This window comes from Puntigrus tetrazona, chromosome 9, assembly GCF_018831695.1.
Source record: "Puntigrus tetrazona isolate hp1 chromosome 9, ASM1883169v1, whole genome shotgun sequence".
Classification (NCBI taxonomy): Eukaryota; Metazoa; Chordata; class Actinopteri; order Cypriniformes; family Cyprinidae; genus Puntigrus; species Puntigrus tetrazona.
This window is the reverse complement of record NC_056707.1, coordinates 2,600,206-2,606,510: the sequence shown is the minus strand read 5'-3', so window position 1 is coordinate 2,606,510 and position 6,305 is coordinate 2,600,206.

The window sequence follows — 6,305 nt, the reverse complement described above, 5'->3', positions numbered from 1 at the left end:
AATGTAGGGCGTCTATGCAGTCAGTGAAGTAGAACAGAGCATTAGAGGCCTTGATTGGCTGATCCTTTAAAGTGTTGCGGTAGTGTCTGAATCCTGTTAACGCACCCTCACTGAGCACCTCTCTCCCAAGAGATTTTTTTTTTGCCTGAATTGCCATGGAGATCCCTGCACTTTCATCCATTAGCCACAGCATCATTAAAAAAAGGGAGCTGTCAGTGTTTTACACCTGCACCCTTATAGATCACCACTGCCGTATGAAATGAACAGATGACAGGTGGATTGAGATCCACTTCAGCCAGAAGCAGTGGCACTAAATAGTCTAATGACTAAATAGTCACTGTGGCAGGTCGAGACCTTACTATCATACTCTCAATCACTTCTTTTTATTGCTGGCTTCGTTATTTAAGTCCTTTTGACTCTCCATAGCGGACCTATGGTCATTATCAATGAAGAAAAGAATGAGGAGTGAAGCTGAAACCAATACCCAATTAAATTTTGTCTATAAAACCAGTCCGCCAGTCTTTAATGAACAGTTTGTTAATTAGTTCTATTGATTTCAGAGCTCACACATTCTCAGGAAGCATTAGTGGCTGGTAATTTCAACAAGGTGGCCTGCATCTGATATTGGGAATATCATTTGACTTCTAAATTGCTCATACCAACTGACCCCCACCCCACCCCACCCCCATTTTAATTATGCCTAGAAAAATATTTTGATACCCAGGTTAGGATGACTAACAATGGATATATATTTTTTATGTTTCAAAAACATTAACACATAAAAATATGTCATTATTATTATATTACTAAGGTTCATTATCATTATGATATATATATATATATATATATATATATATATATATATATATATATATATATATATAAAAAAACAAAAACCAGCTGCATTGTTATCAACCTTGTTTCAATGTCTGTTGAGAGACAGAAAACGTTCTTTATCCACTTAGACCTTTAGTCACTGTGATTTAGAGGTGAAGTGTTCCAAGTTTCAAACTAACAACAGCAAGAAACCCTCCTCAATCCAAATAATATCACAAAAACTCCTCCATGCAGTATGCTGTCACTTCACACCACTCACATGATTACTGTATTTCTGGAGCCCCACAAACACAGAGACAATGAAGAGTGCAATAAAACAACTGGAATGCCACTTGAACAATATATAGTATATAATATATTTATTAGAAAAATTATTTATAAATGCATGCTTGTTCATATATTAAGAATAAATATATAGTAATATGAAGTCGCAGGCATTTTCTGTTACATTGAGAGTGTAAGATAACAGGTGATTTTGCTTTACATACTGTGGCTAAATGTGTAAATACTCACTGAATTCTGAAACATGAACTGTAAAATACACATAATAAATGTCATCTAAGTGACAAACAACATTTGTTTGCATGTTAATATACTTGCATAGATTCCACCAGTCCATGGTTGGAAGCACACACTGAAACAAAAAAATATATATATTTATGTATCACATTCACAGGCTTGTTACATCAACATTTGAAATGCAATACAAATTTAAACAGTACTGTATATTAACATAAGGCTGGCACAACATTTTGGAACCTTTACTCTACATACATTTTTTGTCTATCATTATAAATGCAATAAAGTGTATTTTAAATACAAATAATTATTGTAAATTAACACCATCCAAAAGCTGCTATATCCTAAGTCTACTCCACATACAGTCTCTGCCTGCCAATAGTTGGATGTGTCAGCCATTCATTTGCACTCATAAAAGTTCTATTTCTCATTTCATTGAGGACAGCTCTGAACATCCAAGGCTAAATTTAGAGTGTTGACTTTGTGTCAGTGTGCCTGTTTTGTTGCCTTGTTGACCTACTGCTGAGTGGAACTTGCATGGATTTAAATTTTCTAATCTACTTGGGCTGTGAATGCAGTGTAGTTTAGTTTAGCTCTGCCTGTCCTATAGACAGAGAATTTGAATGACCCCTTTGGAGTCTGCTGAATTAGGTGGAAGTGTGCAGAAATGCAATATCGAGACAGACATTGCATCAAGAGTAGACTTTTCCTCTAAACATGTTTTGCTTTTACATCTTTTATCGAGGAGGATTTCTCTCATCAAGTGCCAGTGAAAGCACTGAAAGTAGTTTCCATTCACAAAAGATCGAACATAAAACTGAATCGCCCACTCCAATAGAAGCACAGGTGTTTGGCTCAAGACTCAGCATGTAGGAAGCAGGCGGATATCTGGCATTTTCCCTAAAGCTTCTTATATTATTGTATCTTGCTGTCCTGTGGCAAGATGTCAGCTGCATAAAAAAGGTATAATTAACTGCCATAATGAAGAAAATTGTACTCTTTGTTATGCATTGACATTCAATAATAAGTTACTTTAACAGCTTTTAAATTGACATATATGATGATTTAATAAAATTATTATGTACTAATATGCTGTCGCGTCTCTGGACTCCTAGTTTATTGTTTCTGTCTCGTGCCATGTGCTCTCTGTGCCCTACCTTCCCTTCGTGTTAATTGTCTTTTAATGTCTTCAGCCGTGTCTTGTTAATTTAGTGATTACCTTGTGTATTTAAGTCCTGTGTTTTGAGTTCACGTTTGTCCGATCGTCGAGGTTACCTACATGTGGTTTATGTCCTGTCTGCCTGTATGTATTATTTTGACCGTTATTGGATTAAATCTGTTTACGTTTATTTACTTCTCGAGTGCTCCTTCCCGCAAAACCACGAACGTGACATATGCACCAATGTTTTTACCAATATTCCAAGGTGGAAAAATTGCTACTGATATAAAAATAATTGCAAGTTAAAAATGTATGGAGCCAGTATAATATTAGTTTCATCTGGAAACAGCATAATGATAATTATTGTAGCATTTGAACCTATCAGACAGACAAAATATTTCATTAGATTAAATAACATTGTGGCCACGAAAATATTCTTTTTAGAGTTTATATGAACTTACAATGAATGTTCACTGATATAACAGATATATTGATGGCATGGCAATTCTACTATAGTTACTACTGGCAGCTGATATAAATAATTGCACCTTAATTGCACCATAATTAACCTTTAATGAGCTGATAATTATTATTATTATTTAATTAATTAATTGTTTTATTTTTCAAGTTTAAGTAGGCCTAACGTTTTCAATGACATACCATTAAAATAAAATAAAACAAAAACATATATAGATTGTACCATGTCTGTGGAATTTATGATTATGACATATTAACGATCCTTTTTCAAATCATTCAAATATTAGGCATCTTCTGCAATCTCAGATCAAATATAAACGTTGTGTGTGCAATCTAGATGTTTTCAGTAAATGGTACTTGTAACTGTTTAATATAAAGTAATCAAATCATTTATGGGTGACTGAGAGCTCATTAGATAATTACCAACCATTAGTCATTCCTTAATCTTCTCTTCTAATGTTCTTTCAGTACATTCTATCCACACTTCCGCCTTTCCTTACATCTCCCTTTCATCCTTCTCTCTTCTCTCGCTCTTCTCCTCATCCTGTCCCTTATGAGAGCACCTCTATGTGGCTTTGCTGATGTACAAGTGATTAGTCTGAGTTAGGCTGCACAGACGTGGGGGAATATGTGATTCACAGCAGCTGCCCTCTTTACTGTGGAGTGTACAGATGGGGGTGCACCTGCGTCCCTCAGCTTTTTCACATACACACACACACACACACACACACATAAAAACACACACATGATGTGTAGAGAGTACACATAAAGATGTGCACACACAAACACATTTAACCCAAGTACGCGGATGTAAATACTTAATAATAAAATGCTTACAAATCTTATTTATATATATCACATTATGTACACTGTAAAAATACTGTTTTTTTAATGGTGAAAAAACTGTGAAAATGTTATGGTTAATGGTAAATTGCTGTGAAATTTACAGGAAAACCGTAAACTGACATTCAAATTTTGTTTGAATTTGATGTTTTTCTTTTAAATACCTGTTTCTTCTTACTTCTTTCTGATCAGTTATATTTATTAGGATTGTATGCTACATGTAATGTTGTTAAAATGAATGTTTATTTGACATTTCAGTTTAAAAGCTGCTTGCAATGGGCTTTGGATCATCATGGGACTTTCTTATCACCACCTGCATTTGGTTATCAATGTATTGTATTACTTTAATAAGTGGGTGTGTTAACTCTCAATTCTGTGTCAGGCTGCACTTAAATGGACTTGCTGAGCTGCCCATATTTTGAAAATGAAAGATACAGTCATTTCTTGCTCATGCTCCACAATGCTTTCAGAATGGGGAAACCTCATCCCTTAACGACCCTTTTTTAACAGAGGGGTCAAGTTAATATAATATTCAACCAGAAACCATAGCGGTGCCCCTGTACTCAGAAAATTAAACATCAAACATTGTGATTACATCAGGTGTACTCCATGTTTAACCACTTAAGCAGCCATATAGACAGTTTCACCGGAAAAAAAAAAATGTCACTGCACTTTTATTGCCCAAACTTAACACCCAATAGTTGTGAAATGACTTCAGACACAGAGGACAGTGGTAAATATCTAGCTCAGTTCAGTTCAAGTTTTGTTCTCATCTGACAGTGCCCATGCAGTCAAAATTATGCCTATTTCTTATGACAAGTTAAGAAGTATTATCAATTCCATAGATAAATATTGTCAAGTAATACTTTTGTATTATGGCTTCTCTATAATGAATTGTTAAATATATGTCACACTTAACATACTACTTGTGTATTTCAAATCATGTGGGGGTTTTTAAGAAAAAAATGGAAGCACAGCTGCTTTAGCCCAGCTCTAGTGATGCATTTCATTGCATTTTGCTTCTGTAAAATATACAAACTTTTTCAATGCACATGTAAAAAGGCTTTGCTCTGCTCCACTCAGGTAGAAAGAGTCTGGCAAACAGAAGATAAAAGACTCTCAGCAGCAGACCAGCTGAAGAGAAAGAGATATAGAAACAAGGTCAAAAGCATCTCTGACACTCAATAACGTTTTGAAATCCAAATAAACAAAGAATTAAATAGCTTTTCATAGCTGTACAGTACTGTGCAATTCTGGTCTTAAAGTTTCGTATTTCGTATCTACAATGTATTTTTAAAGATATTTTTTGACAAAACAATCTCATTTAGTCGTTATTTTGTCATGTCAAAACTGTGCATTAAACTGGGCTCATCTACCAAGGTTTCACTTTTCAGTTGTTCATAAGATATTCTTTATTGTTTTTCCTAATTGCTAAGTGTCCTATGTCTCTTACATATATTACTATGTGTAATTTGGATTGACTTGAAACAGTGAATCATTTTAGCTGTAGAACATAGCTAGCTGCATTAGACAGATCATTCATGTATGACAGTAATATTAAATCAGATCATTTACAGTACTTTTTAGGTTTTGATGCTTATAAAAGTGGTAGCCCTGAGGAGTGCTTCTGTTGTCAGGCCCAAAAGCTCAACATCATGCTTGTTCTTCCCATCTGTTGGTGATATTTAGAGGGCAGATGGTATCAGAGAGAGAGAAAGAGGGTAATTGCACGCTAATAACAGCTCTCATTCAAGCACAGTATCTAAAATAAGACAAGCACCCTTTTTAATCCAAGTTTTCTAAAAATACAGATATTACTCACAGGATTGGGGCTCGTTTTCTTTTCTGTTACCCAAATCAGTGTGTTTTATGATTAATTTCTGTGAGTTTAGGTTATCTTAAAGGGATAGTTCACCCAAAAATAAATAATTCTGTCATTAATTACTTACTCTCATGTTATTTCAAATCTGTAAGATTTTTGTTTGTCTTCAGAACACACATTAAGATTTTTTGTTTTAAGAAATTCAAAGGGCTTTCAAGCATGCACTCATTATTTGCACTAAATGTAAATGGTTTTAGATGTGTTTTACACTAAATAGGAATAGATAAGTGTGAAAAGCAAAAAAACAAACAAAAAACATTTTCTTTGCAATAAGTGTACATGGTGTTTATAAGTAATAGTGACAGATATAATCTTAAACTGTAAAATCTAATTAGTTGGGCTTACTCAAAAAAACTAAACAAAACAAAACAAAAAACTGATTCCCTTAAAAAAATAAGTAAAATGAAATAGGAATAGTATGTTGCACTGACAAATGCTTAGTTAGTATTGTTTACCCAAGAGTTCTAGTAACTAAAAAAGAACAGTAGGAGTTACTTGATCCTTTACGTTAGGTTGACTCATGAAATCTAGCCACTTACTCACTCCCAGAGTGCATTTCGGCAGAATAAATTAAGCAATAGCTTATTG